This window comes from Peromyscus eremicus, chromosome 3 (assembly GCF_949786415.1).
Source record: "Peromyscus eremicus chromosome 3, PerEre_H2_v1, whole genome shotgun sequence".
Classification (NCBI taxonomy): Eukaryota; Metazoa; Chordata; class Mammalia; order Rodentia; family Cricetidae; genus Peromyscus; species Peromyscus eremicus.
The window spans coordinates 89,191,319-89,217,662 of record NC_081418.1 but is presented as its reverse complement, the minus strand read 5'-3'; positions in this window follow the sequence as shown (position 1 = coordinate 89,217,662).

The following is a 26,344-nucleotide window of genomic DNA, read 5'->3' as shown; positions in this document are numbered from 1 at the left end:
AATAATTTAAACTACAAAAAGTCAATTACCTATATATCTGCCTATCTGTTCTTACCTTTAGGATTACATTGAATTACTAAAATCTAAAAATAGCTATTGTAATACAAAGATTTTGGGGGAGATCCCTCATAAACTGATACTTAGACTGAAAGTGATGGAATGGGATCCACTATTCTACACAAATAAGTTAAAGAAAGGATAACAGTAGCCATAGATTTTAAATAAAACACAGTAAAAGGAGACTTTCAAGGAAGGTCATTATATAACAACATTGGGGCCATCTCAGCAACAGGAGACAGTCATTCTAAATATACACACACCAAAGATCATAGCATACTGGTATATAAAGCAAATGTTAAGAGCTCTGAAGGGAGAGATCAACTCCAATACATATTTGAGAACTTTAACATCCCACTTTTAGCAATGGGAAGATCATCCAGACAGAAAATTAAATGAAGAAACAGCAAAGTTAAATTGCACCCTAGAGTAAATGAGTCTCATAGACATTCACAGAATGTTCTCTCCAACAGCAAGGATGTATTCTCTCTTCATCAGCACAGAGAATCTTTTCCAGAAGAGATCATGTGATGGAGCACAGAACAAAATGTAATAATCTTAAGGAAGTCACACTGAAGAGCAGTTCTGAATACAATATAAATAAACCACAAATTAATAATAAGAAAAATATTGGAAGTGTAAGATAACTGGTAATTAACACTTCAGAGCAATCAATGGATCAAAGAAGAAAGAAAGCATTGTTTTAATTCTTTTTTTATTAAGGAATTTTTTTATTGATTTTACATACCAATCACAGAACCCCCTCTCCTGCTTCATCCCAACACTCCCACTTTCCCCCCAGCCCACTCCCCATTCCCTCTCTGACAAGGCAAGTTCTCCCATAATTCTTAAAAGACACGTGAATGGAAAGCAACACATCAAAACATGGGAATTGTCAGGGAAGCTTCCTCCTACACTAGTTGGGAACTAACATAGATACTCATAAGCAGACGAGGTGCAGCGACTGAGACATTTTGGAATGCTCAGTCTTAAATAGGATATCTTCATCAAAGCCCCCACTCCTCAGGGCTCAAAACACTTTGCTAAAGAAAAGGCAGAAATATTGTGTGAGCCAGTGGGGGTGGAAGACAGGAAGGGAATAATGCCTACCAAATACAGTAGGAGAGCTGCACACATGAACTCACAGAGCCAGACTGTGGCAGCATGCACAGGGCCTCCACAGACCCAGTCCAGATGGGGTCTCAGCACTGAAAGGGGTACTGTAGGTGAGTTCCCATCCCTAACTCAGAAGGTAACTCCAGGTGACAACCACTTGCAAAGGAAAAATTAATTTTCTGCAATGTAGTCTCACTGGGTATATAAAACACAAGAGTAGGCCCTAGCCACAGAGTAGATGGCCAATAGAAAATGAACTTAATGGAAAAAAAAAAGTTCCTATGGGATACATCGGACACGAGAGCAAGAGGGGAACATCTAAAGAGGAGTAATGGGGCTAGAGAGATAGCTCAGCTGTTAAAAACACTGGCTGCTCTTGCAGTAGAACCAGATTTGATTCTTAGTATTCATGTGGGAGCTCACAACAATCTGTAATTCCAGTTCCAGGAGATCCCACATTCTTTTCTGGCCTCCAAGGGCTCTGTGTGCACATGGTGCACAGACATATATGCATACATACAAAATAAGTAAGTATTTTAATGTGATCTGAAAAATAATGTTCTAAGTAATATGCTAACTGGTTTTATGTCAACACAAGCTTATAATCATCTGAGAGGAGAGAACCTCAACTGAGAAAATGCCTCTCTAAGCACTGGCTGTAGGCAAGCCTGTAAGGCATTTTCTTAACTGCTGATTGATGGTGGAAGGCCTAGTCCATTGTGGGTCATGCCATCCCTGGGCTGGCAGTCCTGGATTCTACAAGAAAGCAGGTTGACGGGTGCTAGAGAAGTTCCCAGGAATCCCCAAGGATGATCCCAGCTTAGATTACTAGCAATAGTGGAGAGGGTGCCTGAACTGGCTTACTCCAGTAATCAGATCGGTGAATACCTTAACTGTCATCATAGAGCCATACATCAGGCAGCTCCAGGAATCCAGTCGAAGTGAGAGAAGAGGGATTCTGTGAGCAAGGGCATCAAAATCATGATGGAGAAACCTACAGAGACAACCAAACCAAACTAGTGGGAACTCACGAAATTTAGATCACGAAATTTAGCCTGCACTAGGCCCTCTGCATAGTGAAGACAGTTGTGTAGCTTGATCTACTTAAGGGGCCCCCTGGTGGTAGGATCAGAATCCATCCCTGGTGCATGAGCAGGCTTTTTGGACCTATGATGGGACACCTTGCACAGCCTTGAGGCAGGGGCAGGGGTTTGGACTTGTCTCTACTAAATGTACCTCGCCATGGGAGGCCTTACCTTCTTTTAGGAGGGAATGGGGCTGGGGGTGTGTGTGGAAGGGGGAGACTGGATGGGCCAGAGGAGGGAAGAGGGGGATATTTGATTGGTATGTAAAATGAATAAAAAATTTTGTTAACAAAGAGAAAAAGAAAGAAAGAAAGCAAGTTGAGCAAACCAGGGGGAAGCAAGCTAGTAAGCAGCACCTCTAAGGCCTCTGTATCAGCCTCTCCCTCCAGGTTCTTGCCCTGTTGGAGTTCTTGTCCTGACTTCCTTCAATGATGAACAGTGATGTGGAAGCATAAGACAAATAAACCCTTTCCTCTCCAAGTTGTTGTGGCCATGGTGTTTCTTCACAGCAATAATAACCTTTATTAAGACAAATAACCACTTGTGATCATTGCATGTCATAGAATTACAGAAATAAGAACCAAGTTCAAAATAAGCTAAAGGAAAGAAATAATTAAGAGAAAAATTAATAAAATAGAGGGGAAAAATATTTCACAATTTACATAAAAGTACATGAAACCATGTGTTGCTCATACTCTGCCGAAGAAGTAGTGTATGGCTCTGGAGTTTTGCAATTATCTTTTTAATTAACAGAGAATGAACTCATCTTTGAGTTACAGGGAGGACCATAGTATCATTTATCATGCAGTGAGGACATTAACAACACCACACAATGTGGTGTTGAAAAAGGGAATTCAAATACATTACATACCAATGTTCACATGTTCTAGTAAAAGTTCTAGTAACTAGGCTTAGATTCTCTACCTCTAAATCCAATACTCCATGGATTTCAAAATTCAGACAAGTGGATAGAGCACAACATTAAAAGTTACCCTTTGCATCATTATTTTAGAGACATGGTCAGAGACAAAATGGGCTGTTCTAAACCACAGATGCTTGACCACATTCTTGATATCTCTTGCAATATTATTTTTATTGCTGTGTACTACAAGTTGTATGAATGTAATGGTCTGGGTCATTCCTTAGCATTTAAAAGGAACAGCTTGGGGACCTCCATTGGACAAAAAAAATATGTGAAATCTCAAGTCACATATGTAAAACAGCATGATATTTACATATAACCTACACACTCATACCACTTTGAAGTTACGTCTACATTATGCATACTATCTAATACAATGTATGATCTATACAAATTGTTGTTATATTATTTAGAGAAAAAACGACATAAAACAGTCAGTAAATTTTCAGCACAGATACATATTTTGTATGTATATATGTTTGAGTATAGGTATATCTGCATGTGTGAGCATATCTGAAGGCCACAGGACAACCGTGGATGTCATTCCTCAGGTACAACATACTGGTTATTGAAGCAAGCTTCCTCATTGGTATGGAACTTGTCAAGTAAGGTAGACTCACTAACACAGCTTTTTTATTATACAGTCTCTGGGAATGGAATGCAGATCTTGCTTACAGGGCAACCACTTTACTGGCCAAACTGTCTAGTCAGAACCAAGCATGAGTTTTAAGATATATCTTTGGCTTAGGTTCTAGGTATGGAGGATCAATGTATTTTTTTTTTAAATGAGAAATGAGAGCTAGTTTGAGTCAAGTACATTTGGCCTGGCCAAAACCAACTAGAAGTAAAGTCTTCTTGTAAACCCATCAAGAAACTTTCTGGTAGATTGTTTCCTACAACATATAAGCAGAGCCTGAGTCTATAGCTGGCCTATAAACATATAAAAAATTGGGACAATCCTTCTATTCAATTCAGACCTACACTGCTGTCCCTATGGGAACCTCCTAATTGATACCCATTCGAATTAGTTTGGAATTGAGAGGGAGGAAATGGCAGCTATTTTGAAATAATGAGAAACTTTTCCTGCCTTATACACTAAATGAAACTTGTGCCATTGCCTCAAGTATTGTAATTCCCTCAAGAACAAAATTGGCCCAAATAATTACCCACTGCTTGGAGCAACATAAATAAGAGTTTTCTAGTTCATACATTTACAATAAATGTTTCCATGTGTGGGGAAAGGGCAAAGAGAAAAAGGGAAATACATTTATAAGTTACTAGTTACAGAGAAAGTTAATCAATGCTCAGCTTCACCATTTAGCAAAATAATGAAGTTATTAAAATTTTTGAAAGTACTTAACCTATTTAACTGCTGTTTTCCATAGCTAATGCCCACTAGATGCCTTTTCTTGTTTCTATGTTTCACAAGGCTTGCAACGAGAGGACTATTAGCCCAAGTATTAGCTATCAATTAAGGGATTACTCAGTTAGGCATGCACCACTTCAGAAGTATTTGCCCACAATCTGGGAACTTGTGAAGGCTTTACGGACTTAAATGAGCACTCTGTCTGGGTATTTCTGTGTTTTATTATTTCAAATGGAGACGGGATTTACATGGTGAGTCTTAAACTTGTCTTTTAGAGTTTAGAGATATCTTACGACAAGTATTTAAAGAAGAATGGTCATTCTTAGTTAACCATATGTAAAATAATCAGGACTAAATATGGGCTTCCAACCTCATAAACTACTTACACATTTTATCATTTACTTATTTGTATTTACTTCTTTAGAAAGAAGAGACAGCTATTGATTCCCTTTTCGTGGTTCTTAAAGATAAAAATAGATGAAAAAGATGGAGTTGAGAGTAAATGAAATTTTGTTCTATTTTATAATTTTTTGGATGTTATTTTCAATGGTACATCAAAGTGCCCTATGAAAGAAAAAAGAATAATATTTGTACATTTGGTTCCAAAAAAGGAGATAAAAATAGAAAGAAAGACAATAACCTAAAGATGCAGAGAAAAGAAGTTAATGGAATCACTAGATTGTTGTCTGCTTTTGTGCATCTAACCAGGGAAACCCACTTGCATGTTGTGGGGAGATCAGTGGCCCCATAGTCTTTAAATAACAACATGTCTCACAAGAAGTTTTGTGCTTGGTGCTAGGTTAGCTTTGCTGAGGGATACTTGTCCTGGGGAGATAAAACTTAAACAAACAATACTCACTCCAGTTTGGGAACCAAAAATAAACCCAAGTAATGATGGCACTGATATTGAACTTAGTGAATCAATGTTAATACTGAGATTACTTACAGAAATATGAGTGAGGGGTTACTTACTGGAACAGAAATGACTCAAAAAAAATTACTGAGAGCCGACACAAAATAGATGATAGCTCACAAAAGCTAGAACTGAAATTCACTGCATGATTTGAAGGCAGCTTGGCAGGTCAGGCAGTCTCTTCTAGGTAAGTTGGTTGGTCTGATGATCTCTTTGACTGTCCATACTTCTTATACAACCTTGAGGAAGGAGAGGTTTTGTGCATCAGGTCAGTTTCAGGGACTTCCTGTGTTTCTCAGTTGTTGCGTTTCTGAGTTGTTTCCTTCCTGAGTCTTAATGAACCTCAACATACAAATTGTTCTGTTTTATGAAGCTTCCCTCCAGGACCAAAAGAATCAACTCTTAAGAAATGAAGACTGTTACACAATAAGGTTTTACACAAAGGAGAATTCCCCAGGATGAGTCCATACTGTTGATGAAAGATGATGTCCTCAGTGCAACCAAGAACCTTCCTCTATAGGAACCTGCATCTTACCTACTATTTTCTCCATAGTAAGCCTACATGCCTGAATACCACCATTCTTAAAGGGCTCTGAACACAGTATTATGCAAGAAGATAAGTATTAATGCATGCAGAAAGGTACTTCTTTGGGTATGTGGTAAAGGGTGGACTATCCTGCCTGTCTCCACTCATTTAGCAAATATTTTGGAATATTTTTCATGTTTCAGACACTCTGGCGTACCGTGGTAATATAACATAGATGAGATAGTGTTTCTGCTGTAAGCACTATTTCACAAGCAGTAATAATTATAGCTTACAAGTACAGTGTCAAAATAGAAGTCAGAGTAAAGGGCTATGGAAGATTTCCCTGAAGCACAGTAGAAGAAAGGAAATATTCTTTCTGGAAAGTTAGAAAAAGGGAAACCATAGATCACAACATATTTGAGTGAGACTTCAAAGGTATAAAACCACACATTGGAACAGAGCAAAAGTCATTCAGGACACAGTGGGCATTATTTTCAAATCTTATTGGAATGATCATTCTTGGGGAAGTTGAAACAGTATAACTGAACAAAGGCTGTAGGAAAAGAGACTAAGAAAGGCCTCTATTTAGAGTTATCTTTTGGGAATAAAGTAGTTATGAAATCATTTAAGGATTTTCTCATGACAATGATTTTCTTTCAATAAGATTAACCCAGTGTTTGCAGGACAGATTATATAATGGGTATCTTACACATCTGTGACATACCCTATGCTGGAAAGATGGCTTGTTACTCTTCCAAAGGACTGGAGTGTGCTTAACAACACACACCACACCCCAGTGACCTAAAAACAAATACAACTCCAGCTTCAAGGGATTTGATGCCCTCTTCTGTGATCTACATGCATGTATGTGCACACATATATGTAGATGTAATTCAGTGTTGATGTAGCCAATGGTTTTATCAGACAGAAAACACAGAGCCGATTCAGAGAAGAAAGCCAAGAGGTCAGAGCCAAGAGCCTCACCCTTCCTGATTCAGGGATCTTCCTCAGCCAAGAGAGCTCTCCGAAAGAGGAGCCCTCCTTCCTGTGTGTCTGTCTCTATAGTCCCTCTGTTCTGGCTTCTGATTGGTTGTAAACCCAATCATGTGACTGCCTCGTCACTGCCTGTATGTACCGCCCTCCAGGTCCTTAAAGGCGTACACTACCACTGCCATGCACTTGCTATGGCTCTAATAGCTCTGACCCCAGGCAACTTTATTTATTAATATAAAATACCACCACACATATAGATTAAAGGTAAGACAAATCTTTAGAAAATATGAGGCATATCTGATCTCCTGGAAGGTCCAAAAAAGAATAGATATGTAATCAAAACAAGCTTAGAGAAATATTTAGAGTCATGTCATTAATAATTGTGGCCATCAGAGCAATTTAGCAAGGGACAAATAGGTAAAGTGATATGTAAAGCACTGGGTGAAATTCAGAGCAGAGCTGAATGGGGAGCTGGGTTTGTCTGTATCTTCCAACCCCATATCCAGTCCCTCATATTTCCTCACTTACTTTTTCCTAGAACGGCTCTCTGTATGTAACCGATGCACTTGATTAATGTCTATCTTCTACCGGGTCTGTCCAAGGGCAATATCAATAAAATAATAATAAGGACACTGCCCAGGCCAGGGCAACTGTTTTCTTTATGTGGTCACTTTGAGCTGACAAGGTCATGGAAACACCAACTTTCTGGAGTGGTATCTCATAACCCTCCTGAGTCAGGTCCTTGACTCTAGTGAGTGGTGACTTCTCATGTTTACCCCAACACAACCCATAGATTACAGCACCATCTATAGTAAATATATTCTTAGTAAATAAAACTCATGAAAATATTATATCCTGAGATTTATCAGTTTCTTACTAGGATCTAGGAAAAAATAGTTCAAGATTGAGGTAAGTGGACATGTACATGAACACAGGACACTTTTTGAAGATGTTTGTCTGCAAAAACTAGCCAAAGGGAATGACTCTAAGTTGAAAACAGTTGAGAATGGAGAGAAAAATATGATGATTTCCATGGAAATGAAATATTGACCAGAGCAAAGGCATCACCTGCTTACTAGGTTTTCACAAAGCCTACATTTTGAAATTTTTCTATCTCTCATTCTATCCTATGTCAATAACTGTGCATGGAAAAGGAGATAAAATTCCCAACCCTGGCTTTGAATTCAGGATCCAAGGAATAATTGTAGCATTGCTATCTCCAATTTCTAAAATGAATAATGAAAGTCACCCTATGTCTTGGTTTGGAATTATTGTGAAACTGGGAAGTGACATCAAGGGATCATCTGTAATACATTCTAGAACAGGGTTTGAGTTATCCAGCTAGATGCATCTCTCAAGGCAAAGGAATAAGAGATGGATGAACAGCAGGCATGATGGATGTGAACAAACATAACTGTTTAGTAAATTGTTGCAGTATTTAGAAGTATTCTGAGAAAGTCTCTGCTATATAGCAATTACCTCCCTGCAGAAACATTTGAGTCTTGAGGAAAGTTTATCATGTCTAAGAATCTTCTAAAAGAACAGTCTTTAAGACTCAGGAAATCAACATTCAAAAGTCTCAGGAATTCGCTGAAACTTACCAAATGCACAGGATCCCCCAAAGTTTATCTAATCAATAAGGACTGGTGTGTATAAAGACTCCCCATCCTGTTCATCTGCATGCAAATTGTGTAGAGGGCTCCAGAGTTCCAGTTTTCATGAAATATCACCCATGCTGAAGTGTGCTCTCAGGGATGCAGCTGTCTTTGAGTTAAACATGTTCCTGTAAGTAGCCACTCCTCTATTCTTCTGTAAGTAGCTCCAATAAACCAACTGATTGACTAAGTTGGACATGGTGGAATTATTGCTCTACTCTATCAATTCCCTATGTATGTTGACATGACTTTTGCTAACCTAGCTCTAGAAATAGTGTCACAATACAGTAGAAAGCCACAATGAACAATACATTGTACCAAACTTCTCCAAATTTCAGTCATTTGTTTAGATGCTTGCTTTTTCTCTGCATTATAAGCAGTCAAGGCTTTTTAACAGAATGTGTCACAGCCCATAGAATCCTTTATTTATCTAATGAGTGATCCAAATAGTACCCACTATGAGGTTAGGTGGAGGAAGAGATCATTGTATAGAGAGATGTATATCAATGATTTCTCCATGGAACAAACCCAGCCAAAAATTTGTTGAATTTGAGGAATGCATGCATGCATGCCCTAAATTCTTCTATAAAGACCATCAAAGTCTTATGATCTCTTTTGGTTAAGAAGTTGGCTCATTTCACTGTATAGAATGTGAAATTTGCCAACACCTTAAACACACATACCTAACTCCATCAATGACCAAAAATGCTAGATGCTGAGCACAGTGTGAGATAAAATATAGCTAGGCTTGAGAGTCTAGGGTGTTTTTATTTTGCTTCTTTTTTCTAAAATTTTCCAAATAGCTATAATACAAAGAGAAATAACTACAGGGTTGAGTTAGGTAGGTGTTAACATGATGATTGCAAAATACACAGGGCTTTGGAATATGAATAAGTTAGCTCCCAACTCCTTCAAAAGGAAAAACAAAACAAAGTAGACATTCCAGAAAAGCAAAAAAATATAATAAACTTAGTATACCTAGATTTTTGATGACATAGCCCAAGTCCAGGTATTTTTTGGCAAAGCTAAGGCAGAGAATCTGAAATAGAGGAAAAAGCAATCTAAATGAAAGGGTTGTGTATTATCCCCGACACCCAAGGATCTTTACTATACTTGCATCCTTTAGATTTTTAGATAAATTGTTCAATCTATCTCCTGTCAATATCAGGAATTCCAAGTATGTCTCTCTTTTTTTCTATTTAATTATTCTATAATCCAAGGAAAACTTCTGTGTAAAGATGTTTCAGCAATATTGAGTCCAGGTCCTCACTGAATCTCATTGCTGTAATGTGTCACAGCAGAAATCCTAGAAATGTACAGTCTAACAGATCCCATCTGAACATTTCTTGTTCAGGTTATTTGGAAGCCATGGTAGTTCATGAAAGAAAAATATCCCCTATCTTCCATGACAAGGATCATCTTTTCCTGTTTCTTGGATCACAACTCTTCATAATAAATTACTTAAGAAAGAGCTGGCTCAAGACCCATGCTTCTCCCTCTCCCTGTCATCTGCTTTTCCTTCTAGGGACAATTGTCCTGATGATGTGACATACTTTTTTTTGAACTGTACAAATCAAAGGGTCTTGTTAGAGGCGATTTTGTGAAAAAACTAGGGATGCTTAGCACCTGTTTGTAAGAGACACACTCTTTGAAAGTAGCAATCCCTAATATTTGATAGCAGTATTATATGTTAATTTTTAGTATTAGAAATAATATCTTGGCATAAGAAAGTGAAACAAGGAATAACGTATACTAAAGAAAAAATCAACAGCTTGTATTTTTAAAGTATATTCCAGCACCCAGAAATATAATATTTTAATCAATGTGACTATAGCACTTGCCATAAAAATATTATCTTATTTAAATTTCTCACATTACAGAGGGAAAAGCTAAAATCAGAGATGTGGGTACTTGCTATCATTTGGTTCCAAAATGCCCCTTTACAGATGGTGTTTAAAAGCTTGGTCTTTGCCAAAAGATAGGGTGAGGTCTGTGAAATATCATTCTTTAGATTCAATATAATCATTGTAATCATTGAGTCACAACAACTGTCATTACCTACACTTCACCCACCCAAGACTGGCCCTGTCAACAATCAGTCAACTGTATCCACACAAGACTAACATATCAACAATCAGTCAAGAACAGGGAAGGAACCCATGAGGCTGTGGTCAATATATTGTGCACCCCAATAAACTTATCTGGGGGTCAGAAGACAGAACAGCCACTAGATAGACATAGAGGCCAGAAAATAGTGGCACACATACCTTTAATCCGAGCATTCTGGAGGCAGAGATCCATTCAGATCTCTGAGTTCAAAGGGACACTGGAAACAGCCGAGTGGTAGTGGCACACGCCTTTAATCCCAGCACTTGGGAGGCAGAGACAGGTGGATCTCTGTGAGTTTGAGGCCAACCTGGTCTACAGAGCGAGATCCAGGACAGGCACCAAAACTACACAGAGAAACCCTGTCTTGAAAAACAAACAAACAAAAAAAGTAAAGGGAACCATGACCATGCCTAACAGCAACTTTGAAATCTTCAAAAGGATGATGAGATCCCACAAAGATGATTCCACATGGACTATGGTAAAGCCATCAAGCTGATTAACACCACAGAAAGATCGACTTTGTACTACAAACTGCTCAGGACAATTTTGAGGTGGCTATCTGAGATGATCCAGATTCACAGACAACTGGAACAAGGATTTGAGACAAGCCCTGCACTTTCCCACTATGCAGATACTGAGCAAATGATACAACTAACTCTCTCAGGGGAAGGACATCAGCGAGTGGGAAGATAAGGTGGTTTTAGCTCTTGGCTACTGCTCTGATCTCTGGGCTTTTAACTCTGCATTGGGCTCTGTGTTTCTTATTTAATAAGACTGTTTAGAATTTCATCTTCATGAGGCCTTACCCTTTACAGCTGAGTTATTGGCAATTGAAAGATTCTGGGAGAGAATGAATCATACTGCTTAGTTGCATAGCTACTGCTATGCACACTAGGATCCCGCAGATAGCTCCAGACCACTGGTCAGACAGTCAGCCCTGTTTAATCCCAGTGGGTTATAAATAAAATGAATAGACATGAACACAGAGAGATATTTGCATGGAGGAAAAAGAGAGGTACACAGTGGTAGTAGACAGGTGAGGGTAAAGTGTTCAGTATGTGTTGCCCACATGTGCAAAACTGTTGAAAACTAAACTTAATAAAAATGGAACACACACACACACACACACACACACACACACACACACACAGCCTCAATTTAGCACTGTCAGATGTGATGGAAACCTTTAGGTAGCAGGGCATCATGCGAGATTTCATCTTTGGTTGGGTTCCCAAAGCAAAGACTATAGGATAGCATCTTTTTCACTCTGTTGTTGACCATGAAGTTAAACAGGAATCTTGAAGTACATGTTCCTGCTAAGACATTTTGATCCAACACAGGCCCAAATCAACAGGACCAAATGATTATGCCTGAGACTTCTGAATTAAAATAAGTCTTACCTCTGAGTTTCTGTATATGTGGGGTTTTTTTTGTGTGTGTGTGAGTGTGTGTGTGTGTGTATAATTGTGCACATGTATGTACATGTGAACAGTAGAAGTCAAACCTAGGTATCTTCCTGAATCGTTCTACACATTTTCTTTTGAGACAGGGACTTTCACTTTTGCCCAGAACTTACTAATTTGACTAGACTGGCTAGCAAGCTCAGGAATTCAACTTTCTCTGTCTCCCCAGGGCTGAGATGGTAAGTGTACAACATTATATCCAGGTTTTTCACATGGGTTCAAGTTCAAGTTTCAAAGCTTTCATTAAAACACTGTACCAGAGGATCCATAGCCATTTTCCTCTTTTGAATTGGATTAGCTCAAGTACCTTTTGTAGTACGAAAACTGTACTTGTCAAGATGGTACCACATCTGCTAACGTGGGTGAAATGGAACTGAAGCTCAGATGCCTGAAATCATAGCTCTGCTCCCAACCAACTTGCTGAATATACCCTCCATAATGTTATAAGAAATTGCAGAGGTCCAATTCACAGTCCCTGAAGATTGTAAATTAATAAGAAAGGACAAAAATATATGTGTATGTGAATATAGCATGTTTGTATTGTGTGTGTGTATATATATATATATATATATATATATATACGTAAATATATATAAATGCATGTATGTATGAGAGAGAATATATATTAAAATTTATGGTAATGTAAGTACCATATAAGAGAGTGAAAAGTAAATTTACCCAGGTATCTAGAATATGAAATGTTTTCCACTCAAGACAATAATATTTATTATTAAGAAAGTAACTTCAATGGACAGGCTTGTGCCTTCAAATCCCCCACTAAATACAAATCATTTCACAGCATTGTGAAAATTGGTTCATTCAATGTCATCTCTTACACTGTATTTTTGTACATATTAGAGGTTGGAAAGCTATAGGATTGCAGGACAGCTTGTTGTGTTATACAAATTCTAATCAGAAAAAGCACAATCTGTAACTCACAAAGATAATGCTGAGAATGTGAAGGGATAGCCGCACCAAGGAGACTGACACCATCGGGGGAGGCACAGTGTTAGAACAGAAAGGAGGATTTGGTAAAAGTGCCTTATTTTGTTAAAATTTTCACATTATTCTTGTACATTACATTGAGTTACATAAGACATTTTCACATAAGTATATCATGTATACACTAAGCATAGTACCCCTATTCCCACTTACTTTCCATTCCTACCCCAGTCAGTCCATCTGCTCATCCCTCCTTTCATATATAAAATATATAGTCATATATAAGATCATACATATATTGGCTAGTTCAGTCGGTAGAGCATGAGACTCTTAATCTCAGGGTCATGGGTTTGTGCCCCACGTTGGGCACCAGATATTGGTGTAAATATTAAGGCCACTCCACGTAGTTAAAAGGAGATTTATTTAATGGCGTAACTTACAAATTAAAGGATAGGTAGGTCGCGGGGTCTGGGGAAGGTGTATCACAGTCCAGCAGTGTTCTCTGGAGCTCTGCTTGATCCACCTCCACCATCCAGGGTCCTGGAAAGGAGCGAGCGCCCGCCGATCCAGATCTTGGGTCCCCAGGCGCCTCCCTTGGCCCCGCCTTGTAGGCGTGACAGTTGCCGAAGTCTCAATGGGGGTTGGAACTTCCAGATCAAAGCTGGAATGGCTACCCACTACATACATACATGGTTTTATATATCCACGGGGAAAAGACATATGATATTTGTCATACTAAGAATGGCTTGATATAATTTGATTGTCTCCAGTTAAATCTACTTCACTGTAAACATAACTATATATAATATACATAATTTATATTTTAATTATTTACTTTTATTTACATATATGTATGTTTTTTGTGAGTATATATCATATGTGTATGAGTGCCAGGGGAACCCAGAAGAGGGTATCCAATTCCCTGAAACTGAAGTTGTAGGCAGGCAATTGTGAGTCATCCAAAATGAATGCTGGGAACTGAACTCAGGTCCTTTAGAAGAGCATCAAGTGTTCTTAACAGAGCCGTTAATCCCCTTTCATAACTACATTACTTATAGCTGAAATCTGTTATGTATATCACGTCTTTTTTGATCCTTTCCTGTTTGGGGATGTCTAAGTTGGTTCCATAACTTAGCTGTTGTGAATATTACAGCAGTAAACAGCTTGCAAATATCTTTGTAATATGTTGACTTGGAGACCTTTGGGTAATAGCAGTAAACAGCTTGCAAATATCTTTGTAATATGTTGACTTGGAGACTTTTGGGTAACTACTCTGCAGTGATACAGCTGGGTCATAAGGGAAATATACTTGTAGTTTGGGAAGAACACGTTGTACCAATTTTCATCATGGCTGGACATATTTGCATTTCCACCAACAGTGTTTATGGGTCCTCTAAAGTTATTTTCTCTTGGTTCTATCATCTGGTATGTAGACTACTTGAGATTTTGTAAGCTTTCATATGAAATCATTTGACTAATATAAATACTGTGGATAGAGATTATACCATCTATAACTAAGAGCCTTGAAAGGTGAAATGAACATTTCCATGAATGATAGGGGGTATGACAAAAATTGAAGTACAAATTGTTTAGTTGACCTCTTTGGGTTGAAAATATGGTAGTTGATTTGGGTACAGAAACTGGAATACTAATAGTCTAAGATACCCTGTGATTAAAAACTTATTGAATTATCATGTTTGAGGAAGATATATCTACTAAAGGCCCAAGGAGCTTTGGGGCTCCATTAGAAGTTACAAATGCTGTAATAAAAGAGAAAAATGAGACATGGCTTTCAATTGCAGTGAGAAAGCATGAGGAAAATTTAGAAAAATGTCTTTTGATATGTTCATCCAGATTCAAATCTTATATAAAGACCTAGTTTCTACAATAACTCTCAGAGTCTTGTGTAGATGAACTGTGACTTATTCTGGTGCAGATTAATTAAAAATTAATTTCACTTCAAAATGTAGTGAGAGCAACAAGTACTTAGAGGCTCTGTACTTTGAATTACAGCCATTTTTCTGGGCTGGCAATATATAATATGATTCTCTGTTGTGAGGCTAGGCTATACCATGAGCTGCAGTTCATAAGCAGCCATGTGACCTCAAAAATCATGGATGCTCTAGAACTTGGTATGCTGCTGAACTGTGTGATCTGTAGTTTAAGTGAACTAAACATAGTTTTGAGTTGTGATATTTTCATACCTTGCTGAATATATCTGTGTGCTTAGTGAGGAAATATCTTCTTTTTCAACAGTTAAGCAGGTAGCAGCCATTCCACTCCCCAGTTTATGAGCTGAAATATTTGAGGGTCTCATAATTAATTTTTTGCTAGTGATTATCTATTTCTTCCACATCATTCCTATCTATATTACTATACACATATCCCTTTCTAACCTAAAACAAAAACAAACAAAAAAGCAAACAGATAATGAATTCGAATTTAGAAGGAGAGCTACCTTTGCTAAGTTCACATTGTCACATACCTGGGATTAGATTTATTGAAAACTAGACATAAGACTGACTTAAGTGACAATGAAATATCATCATTTCCTAGCTTCATAGCAAAAAAAAGTGATACAATGATTAAAATGTTAAGAGACTTGGGGCTGGAGAGATGGCTCAATGTTTAAGAGCACTGATTGTTTCTGCAGAGAACCTTGGTTTGATTCCCAGCACCCATATGCCAGTACACAACTGCCTGTAACTTCAGTCCCAAGGATCCAACACTTGCTTCTGGCCTCTGAAGGCATCAAGCACACATGCAGTAAACAGACAAATTCATAGTCAAAACATCTACACACATTTTATCTAAGAAGTCTTGTTGAGCTATAGCTTTGTACTCTCTAACTTATGGTCATTTCCATTGCCTGGCTCCTCTAGTTCCTGCTGTGTAGACTAAATCGTCTAGTGTAATACTTTCTGACACCACTTTACAAAATACATAAATAGGATAATTTCCTTTGTTTAGTGGAGTTTCTCTCAAAACTGTCTTCTGAACTTCTCCTTACTGTTCTGTCCATGACGACTATCTTTCTCTTACTTTTAATTAAAGCTCTATCCCTTAATGAATCTCCTTCCTAGGTTTCAAAGGAAAGCCAATCTTTCCCTTTAAGGTCCAATTCACTTTATCTTTAATTATAATACCCTTCAATCTCAAGGCCCAAGCATGACTCCCATCATAACAGGATCATCTCTCTTCAAAAAGCTCATTCTTGAAGAATAACTGTGTATTTGCTCTTTTCCTGAACCAGTTAACCCACCTGTAGCATGAATCTTAAAGAGTCTTATTAATAAAATCAAACCTGAGGCCAGTTATTGGGGTGAACACTGGAAGATCAGAGAGACAGAACAAGCCACAGCTAATCTCACCTGGCCAACTTCTCAGCTGATCTTGTTTCCTCAGACTGGAAGCCTCTGTGTTCTCATCTCCGAATGGCTCTCAGCTGAACTGTGCTGCTCAAAACCTAAAAGCTTAACCAGCCAAATGCTTCTAGTTCCTGATCTGCACGTCTTATATACCTTTCTGCTTTCTGTCATCACTCCCTGGGATTAAAGGCTCACTTTCTGGGATTAAAGGTGTGTGTCACCATGCCTGGTCATTTCCAGTGTGGCCATGAACTCACAGAGGTCCAGAGGGATTTCTGCCTCTAGAATGCTAAAATTAAAGGTGTGAGTGCCACTGCTTTCTAACCTTTGTATCTAGTGACTGTTCTGTCTCTGACCCCAGATAAGTTTATTAGGGGGCACAATATTTTGGGGAACACAATACCACCACACCCACCTTCCTTTTTTCTTCTCTGTCTAGCATGAACAACATAAAAGATATTAAATTCCTATTGTACAAAAGCAATTATAGATGATAATAAGGTCATCACTTTTCTTGGAAATAAGTGACTCTTGCTGAAATGGACATATATTGATGTCATGGAAATGAATAGATAAATAATGTTGTAGAAAAACACTCAGAAATAAAGAACTAAAGAAAACACTGGAAGATTAGAGATCAAGAAGCTTTGGCAAGAGATTCACAGATTTATTTCTTAAAGTTGTACAGAGCATAAGGGAATCCATGCTCTGAATGGATGCTCCCTGGGGGGGTTATCACATCTCTTAGTAGTCATGAGCAAGACAACAATCTACCACCTGTGTTGTTATTGTTTAGCCTCTTCTCCTTATCACTTCACATTAGAACAATGGACTTCACGGAGAGGAAGACTCAGCATGAAGTCAGAAACATAGATGTCTCACTAGGCTGAACTTGCTGAGTACTACATCTGCCATCAACAGAAATGACACCAAAAAAGCCTCAAACCCCAGGGCTCCAACTGCCAACTCATAGCAGGTCAGTTATGGGAAATCCCTTTACCCCCTATAGAAAAGTGTTTTATTTTCACTGGATAAGAGATGAGTCTAGATACTATGGAATAATATGAATTTCCCTTCCAAGCAGTCTCTGTGCACTGGTTTCCTGTGGAGTTGCCAGATGTCCTATTCACTGTATAGTCCCTTGAATTTTTGCTTCTGGCCAATGAACCATTTCACAAATTACAAGGAATATGAGGGTCTATTCTTCCTGGGGTCTGAAGAACACAGAGCTGGGGGTATGTGAATTTCAAACAAAACATCAATATCTAATTCCTGCACTCAAGAGGCTGAGGCAGGACTCATGGGTTGGAGAATACATTGGGCTACATAAAGACACTTTGTCAAAAAAAAAAAAGTTGGAGCTACATTGTACTACAGTGAAAGACTTTGAAACTTAAAGACCAAGAACATAAATTTACATGAGACTTCTGTGACTGATTTCTCCAACTTCTATGACTTTGAGCACTAGCAAACTACAAACTTCCATGAGTTTGAGTTGCTTTCTCTATAAATCAAATAAAAATAAATTACTTTGGGAATTGTTACAATAACACACGCCAGCTTAAAATTTTAAAAAATTTAACAAACTTAAGAAGTTTATTTCCAAACCCACTAACCCTGCAGACACACTTAAGTAACTGAGAGATCTCAAACATGGGAGTCAGGAGGCATCTGGTCACTGGTTATTGTTGAGTGAACCTTGAAGTCATCTAAATTTACCCTTGACATTTAAGTGACTGTACTTACGAAGATAACAGACACCTTCTCACAGTCCTAAACATCAGGGTCTACTTTGCTGTCTTTTCAAGATTTACCTAAACTGTTAAGTTCATCGTTGAACACATCTGAGTCTCTAGAGCGTTTGCTGATAGAGAACTTGCCCACACATTGAGAATTCTTTACCTCTCGCGTCATTTCTTTTCCCTCTTCCTGAACAATGATGGAAGGAGTGAGTGTTCCCTACAAAAGCTGTCAGCTACTGGCCTTCTGTTTTGTCCCATGCTGTCTTATGGCTCTGCCTACATGTAACTTGGGTCACCTTTGACAGCTGTCTCTGGCTGGGCGATAGGGCATACAACTCCTTCACAGACTCTTTTCTTCTTTCTTGTCCTATGCCCCCAGCCCACAGAGTCTTTATCCTTAGGACAATATGGAACAGCTCCTGCCCTATACTTCTCAAAGTGATTTTATTACTAAAGCTTAGTACTTCAGATATCTGACTCTCCTAACACACACAAAAATGTGCTTAATTTTAATTTAGAAACTTTCCATCTTTGTGAGTTTCAAAGATCTATTTTGAAACTTTGACAGTAAAGAACTAATTAATTTTTTTTTCTTCTGCTTAGTTTTGTGTTCTCTCTTGAGATGCTAAGTTGGAAAACTCTTTAAAACTTAAATGGGGAAGAGTCCAAAAATTAAGAAAAAAAAAAGACTAGAAAATACACACATTTAGGGTATCTGTAAATTCTCTATTATATACTAGTTTAAGTAGAAAGCAGGATATCAAAATACAGATACATAAATAGAAGCATATATTCATAAGTACCAGGTAAGTATCTGTATACAGTAAGTAGAAATAGCCTTTTCCAGAAGACTACATTTCAATATTTGTGGCATCTTCTGTATATATAGAGAGGAAATAACCTTAAAATAACCCCTTTTTTGTTTTTGAATAGCCACCAGAATAGCTGTATTGTCATTCAATATAGAACAAATATTTTATTCATTCTTCAGGTAAGGACTCCATGAAAGCCAAATATGAATCTTTCAAACAGGAATGCTAAGTATTCTTTTTATAAATATAAAGAAATTCTGTATGATGAAAGGTGAACTTGTGTGTGGGGAGGCCCTTTGATTCTGTTCGTGGGTGTTAGAAACCAGGTCTTTCATCTCTCCAATGAGACAATTTGACAGCAAAGCAGAGGCCTCAATATAAAGGTGAGGTCTTGTGAGCTCTGCTATTAACTACAGGAAACCTTGCATTTAATTTAGAAACACAGAGAACACTTTGTTACCCAACTCATGAGAAAATGAGCAGTACACAGGCAGCTCAGTGAAAATGTAAGTTTGGGCAGATTCAGTTGCTGAAGCCGATGAAGGGCTGCATGAACAGGCTCAGTTCCAAAGCATTAACCTTGCTGAGCCTCTGCGACAGCGGTGTAACAGATTGAAGGAGGGTGCAGGCCCATCTAACTCAGCAGTTGGCCTGATGACGAAAAGGCTATATCTTCCTCTAACTTCCTCCGTATTGAGTAAGCAGTGTTTGCTTAGGCTGACTCTTGCTGTCAGATGCTCAATTTTACAAGCAGCATTTGACTCCATATTGAAGATGGAGAATGTGTGCTTCTGGGTAGACCTTCAAACAACATCATCCATCTGTCATCACCTATGTTACACAGGCTGGTAACTTGTTCCTGGGAGTGGACAGATGTTGCTCTATCAATATATCAGGATCAATTGATAATGTGATGCCACATGGGCATATTAAAATCATATCAGGAAAACCAAACCCCAAAACTAATATTGGGCACATCAGACCAAGAGAAAGGTCTAACTCTTTCATCTGGAGTCTGTAAAATGGTGGGCACATAGTGCTACAGTGACAAGGGTCCTATATTTAACACCTGTCATTGTAAATGTGTGTGTGTGTGTGTGTGTGTGTGTGTGTGTGTGTGTGTGTGCGTGTGTGTGTGTGTATGTGTGTGTGAAGTAGCAATAGGCAGAGAAGTCCCTACTATTCCTGGGGCTTCAAGACCAGTTGACTGCCGTCATCCTGTCCCCTGGCTCACTAGTTTGGACCTTGATTTGCTTTCCCAGCCCAGCTCTGTCCTTTTTTCTCCACAGCTGAGCTCATCCTCACTCTCAATACTGACTTTCCAGTGGCCTAAGAAGAGCTTCTTTCCTGTGTTGGGGGTGGCTTGTTGGCTTATCAACAGAGATTTTATTTGAAGTTCTGTGAGATCACTTACAAAATCTATTGAGCTCTGCTGTAACCTCTTTAATGTGTATTCATTCTGGAAACCACATATCGTATAGTATAGACACATGGATACACTTATAGTGTGCTCTGTGACATGAGATAATATTATTAATTAAAATTAAGAAGTTTTCAAAAACCTATGTTTGCATCAGATTACTTAAGCAGTTTGGATTATCTGACAAGGTACTGCCATTAAAACCATTATAGTTTGTCAATTTATTATTCTTTAATAAATTCTGACATTATTAAAAAAACACAAATGGGCACATCTATGTTTGTGTTATAGTGCATTCACATTTGACTCTGTGGATGTTATCTCTAGAATTTATATGTCCCGTGTTTCTTACTTCATAAAAGAATAATGTTGGGGCTCTTTGGAGTATGGTGTTTCTTAGGACATAACATGATCTCCTATCTATTACCACCTTGGAGTAGTTATCATTTTGGTTAGTAACCATGACAACTAACTGAATACACACACACACACACACACACACACATATATATACATACACACACCATGTCATGGGACTATTGGTACTCCTTATTATAAAGAGTAATTTAAGGGTCACAAGGGCCCCTAAGCTATATGGGAAGTGGAAAGTTAACTGAAGAAAGGACTCCATGATGCATCTTCCATGAGGCTACATCTATGATGGGGTGGGACTCTGTGGTGACGAAGATGCTTTAAGTGTCCTCTATGTTTCTGAAAGCATGCTTCTCTCAACCATGCATTGCAAGGGAGTCTAATAAACTCACTTATTCAGCAACTTGGAAGCTGGTAATCACTACTTTGTGTTTCACTGGTACCTGATCTGGGGTGAACAGACATTTGTTCACATCTGTCTGTTCACATCTGGAAAAGTTAACACAGCCCTTATCTGCTGCAGGCATTCTGATATATTCTTTATGGGCAAAAGGAAAAAAAAAGCATGAAGATTGGTAACCAAAATGGAGCATCAGCATCAGCATAGCAGCAGAATGACAAAGCTGTCAAGTGGCCTCCAGACTGAATTACAAGACTCTGAGTGTCCAGTCAGGGTATCTGAACATTGTTTTCATGACCACCCAGTGTTTTTATAGAGTGACAGGTTATTCAATGTCCAACCCACGAATGACAGGTTAGAGGGAAGCTGGTACCAAAGAGAAGTGATTAAAAAGCAAGATGAACTGGGCATACATAGCATAATGACAAATACAAAAGTCTTCAAAAGCGAAGTTTGATTAAAGAGATTTTATAAAGAACAGAACATTTACTGTAGATTATTTCTCTCCTTTTAGTTCTAAAAAGAGAGCAAGACTGAGACAGTTGAGTGTTTTCATAAAATTTACCAGAAACTCAGCTGTATAATGAAGGTCTACCTATAATCTCATACAAATTAGAAAGTATCTAAAATTGGATACTCTGAGCTCACATTGTGATGACATAAATATGTACCAAACAAACTCTCATCCTTAGGCCTGCCTTGGCCAGCCATCCCCTTGGAAGGGTAACATTTTCTTTGTTAGCCCACTAATAGTTGTTGGAAGATAGAATATTTAAAAATATCTCACACAGCTATACAGACCACAGCGAAGATACACTCAGATTAAAAAAAAAACACACTTAAAGCCCTCTGCATTTAATAGTCCCAGGTTTATGCAAATATTCACACTCTCATACTTCTATCATATTGTACAGTTAGGTTAGCCGAGTAAAGATTTTAAAGCAAAATAAATGGCTCAAAAAAGTCACCTTGTTCTGTTGCCTTTATATGAATCTGTTGTGAGAAGGCATTGATTTAAAATCAGGTAAAAGTTTCATCTCCCACAAAATCCTATAAACCTTTAAACAATTACTGAAGAAGCTATTGTCCCTGGAACTGGTAGATAACAGATTATCAACTTTCAATATCAAAAGAGGACTCATAGCCTGTTGGTAGTTAGTCACCTTGTGAAACAACTAATTCTTTTGATTCTCACAGATCCTGTTATGGCCCCTATCCCTCCTAGAAATCAGAATGTCCTCCATAACAGCTTCTGTCCTGGGAAACATAACTGGCAGGTGCCTGCTATGATATAGACTTAGGTAGAAATAGCAAGCTCAGTCTGTCCCCTTGTCAACTACAAGATGTGTTTATGTCCTTTCTAGTGTTTGCTTCCATGTCCCTGCCAAGCAGAACAGGACAGGCTTAGTCATGTGGAATGGAGCTATCCACCACTCCCCTGAAAACCTATGGATCAGAAACTCATTTGGAGTTATGTGAAGGCTCTTCTCGTCATGGTCTCTGTCATGCTCTATGCAGTGGATGTTTCTTCTAATGCTCTGCCATATCGTGAGACAATGTCTCCCAATGTGCTCCTATCTGGACCAGAAAGGCCTTTTTCTCCCTCTAAGGACTCATGTCCTAAGAAAGGTTTTCTGAATGGTAATCTCATGTCAGTATCTTCCACTAAGCCTGCTGCTATTCTGTTTCTGATTTAACACTCCACTACAAGACAGTGAGACCAGCTTAAGCCCTGGGTAAGTACTGGCCTGCCTTTAAGGAAGGGAACAAAGAAAAATAAATATGTGCTTGAATTTACCATAAAGATAGAGAAATAATTCTAATGACAGTGTACAAAAATTATATATATATATAATTTGGAGAATAGATAGATAGATAGATAGATAGATAGATAGATAGATAGATACGAGAATGGATAAATATTTAGCCATAGTATAAGTAGAAGAGGAATTAAGCCCCCAAGGCAGAGGCTGGGTTAGGATTATCTATATTCTGAGGGTAGGGTATGCAGTTTAATGTGGGAATATTTGAAGGTAAAGATTATTCTCAATTAGAAAACAATTGAAACTGAACATAACATGGAAGATGCTCATTTGGCAGATAGAGATGTCAATGCTCAGAGAGATGAGAAATGGTCTTGCTCTATCATTAGTGGTCTAGTGTCTAATCTAGCAACCTTGCATAATATTCCATGTAAATCAGGAAAATGGCTACCAAGGCATTATTCTTAGGGACTGGTGATTTATTTTTTTAAACTGGAAAGATTACTTCATTTTTATAATTTTATTTTATTTAATTAACTTTTTTTCATTTATTTTACATACCGAACACAGTTTCCCTTCCCTCCTTTCCTCCTATCCCCCCACTCCCATTTACCCCCTCCCCATCCACTCCTCCTCTGTCTCCATTCAGAAAGGGGCAGTCCTCCCATGGGCTTAAACAAAGCATGACACATCAAGTTGAGGTAGACCTGAGCTCCTTCCTTTGCATAAAGGTTAGGTGAAGTAATCCAGCATGGGGCATAGGATCCCAAAGGCCTCATGAAATTTTCAGGCAAATGGATGGAACTAGAAAAATATCATTCTGAGTGAGGTAATCCAGACTCGGAAAGACAAACATAGTATGTACTCACTCATAAGTGGATATTAGGAGTAAAGTACAGGAAAACCAACCTATAATCCACAGCCCCAGAGAGGCTAAATAACAAGGAGGGCCCAAAGAAGGATGCATGGATTTTCCTGGGAAGAGGAAATAGAAGTGATCTCCTGGATAAACTGGGAGTCGGGGAGAGGGGGGGTGAAGGTATGAAAACTTGACAGAGCAGGTTGGGTGGGCTGGGCGCAGGAGGTGGGTTGGTGGCAGGACTGAAAGGGAGAGTAACCAAAGAGACATCTTGATGGGGGACCATTTTGGGGTTAGGGAGAAACATGGTGCCAGGGAAGCTCTCAGGAATCCACAAGGATGAACCCAGCTAAGACTCCTAGCAATAGTGGAGAAGGTGCCTGAACTGGCCTTTGACTATAATCAGATTGGTGACTACCCTAATTGCCATCATAGAACCTTTATCCAGTAACTGATGAAAGCAGATGCAGAGATCCACAGCCAAGCACTAGGCTGAGCTCGGGAAGTCCTCCTGGGAAAAGGGAGGAGGGATTATATGAGCCAGAGGGGGTCAAGGTCATGAGGGAGGAAACCCCAGAGACAGCTGACCTGAGCTCATGGGAGCACATGGACTCTGAACCAACAGTTAGGGAGCATGGAATCAGCCTAGGCCTACCGCAGGTGTGTGACATTTGTGTAACTTGGTCTGTTTGTGAGACTCCTAGTAGTGAGATCAGGACCTGCTTCTGGACTGGTGATGTATAATCCTACCATGACCTGGAGGTATCTGAGTGACTGATAATAAATAGGTGGAATTACTATTACTACTACTACAACTACTACTATCAATCTTTCTGCTCACTCTCCTTTCTCTTTCTTCCTCCTCTGTCTCCATTTCTTTCTCTTTTCCCTCTTCTTCCTCATTTTCTGTTGTCATTTTGTCATTGACTGTATTTACTTCCAGCTGTGGTGATACATGAAAGAGTCAACAAATGTCTTATAATTACAATGACTTCATTTTTTTTTTTATTTCAAGCAATATTGTTAGGTATTTTGAGATCATGCATGGCTTTATGTCTTTAGCAGTGGACTTTTGTTCACATTTACTTGATTCTTTTGTTGTTTTAGTAATTATAAACCTGATTACTTTTATTTTGCATATAATACCATTGTCAATGATCTTTTCTTTTACTGCAAAAAGCATTTGTGTACTCATTCATGGTGATTTTATTCTTCATAGGTTCTTAATTTTGTAAGTGGAGCTCATGTTGGGTGTTGTTTATTGGGGGTTCCTAAGTCTTCTCCACTAAGTAGACCTCAGCAGTTTGTCATAGTTTCTTGGGTCTTTCTCTATGTAAATATTCAATATGATGAGACCTGATCGCACATTTATCAGAGAGGGTCAAGTCTGAGTTTATGAGTTCTCTGGAGGAAAACACCTTTCCTTTATTGTTCTTTGGTAAAGTTGGAGTTTTCTCATCTAGGCTTCCTTCCCTTTCTCTTCAAGTTATCCTTGTATTTCTCATTCTATGCATCAGGGATTATAGGTTTCTATCAAGCTTTCACTTCTTTCTCCCCATTTAATATCAAACTAATATTCTCCTGTCATTTTGATGCCATTTAAACCCAAACCACTTGGACATATTCTCTGAGAGCAACCAATTGCTTGACCAATCATATGTCAATTATCCTTCAAATTCTGCCTCTTAGGAATTGCCCTAGCTCCTCTATTCCCCTAGATCTACTTCTTAAAGTATATTTATATACTTCCATTATATTTATTTACATTTTGAATCTCTCTTTTAAAGCAAAGGATTTTTTTGTTTTCTTCTCAGTATCTAATTGTCTACATTTTTGGATACTAGTTTTAGCAATGCCATGAAGGTCAGGTAGAATAATGTACTACATAGCCTTCTGCTACTAATAATGCTACCAATAGTGGAAAATTGATGTGTGTTGGGTAGTTTGCTAAGTGTAAGATATGTTCAAAATTCTGCTATAGAGCCTATAGTAATAGTATATTTCAAATGACTCAATGGCAGAAATGTAAGAAAAAGGAAGGAAAGAAAAATATACATCCCCAAGTAAACATCCCATGGCCAAACACTTTAATTAAAATGCCCAAAGTCCATAAGAATGAAGAGAACATACAAATAAGGGCCTGAACGATGGCTCAGCATCAAGAGCCCTTTCTGCTCTTCCAAAGAACCCAAGTTTAGTTCCTAACACCCAGGTTGGGCAGCTGACAATCACAAAATTTCAGTTCCACTGAATATTCCACCTTCTTCTGGCCTTTGTAGGTATTGCATATACACACACACACACATACACACACACACACACACACACACACACACACATGCACACACACTGAAGTAAATAAAAATAGAAGTGAATAAAGAGCCATATGAATGACCATATATGAAAAAATTATTCACCACCAGTAAACATTTTTTAAAAGTCTAATCAAATCCTGATTGTA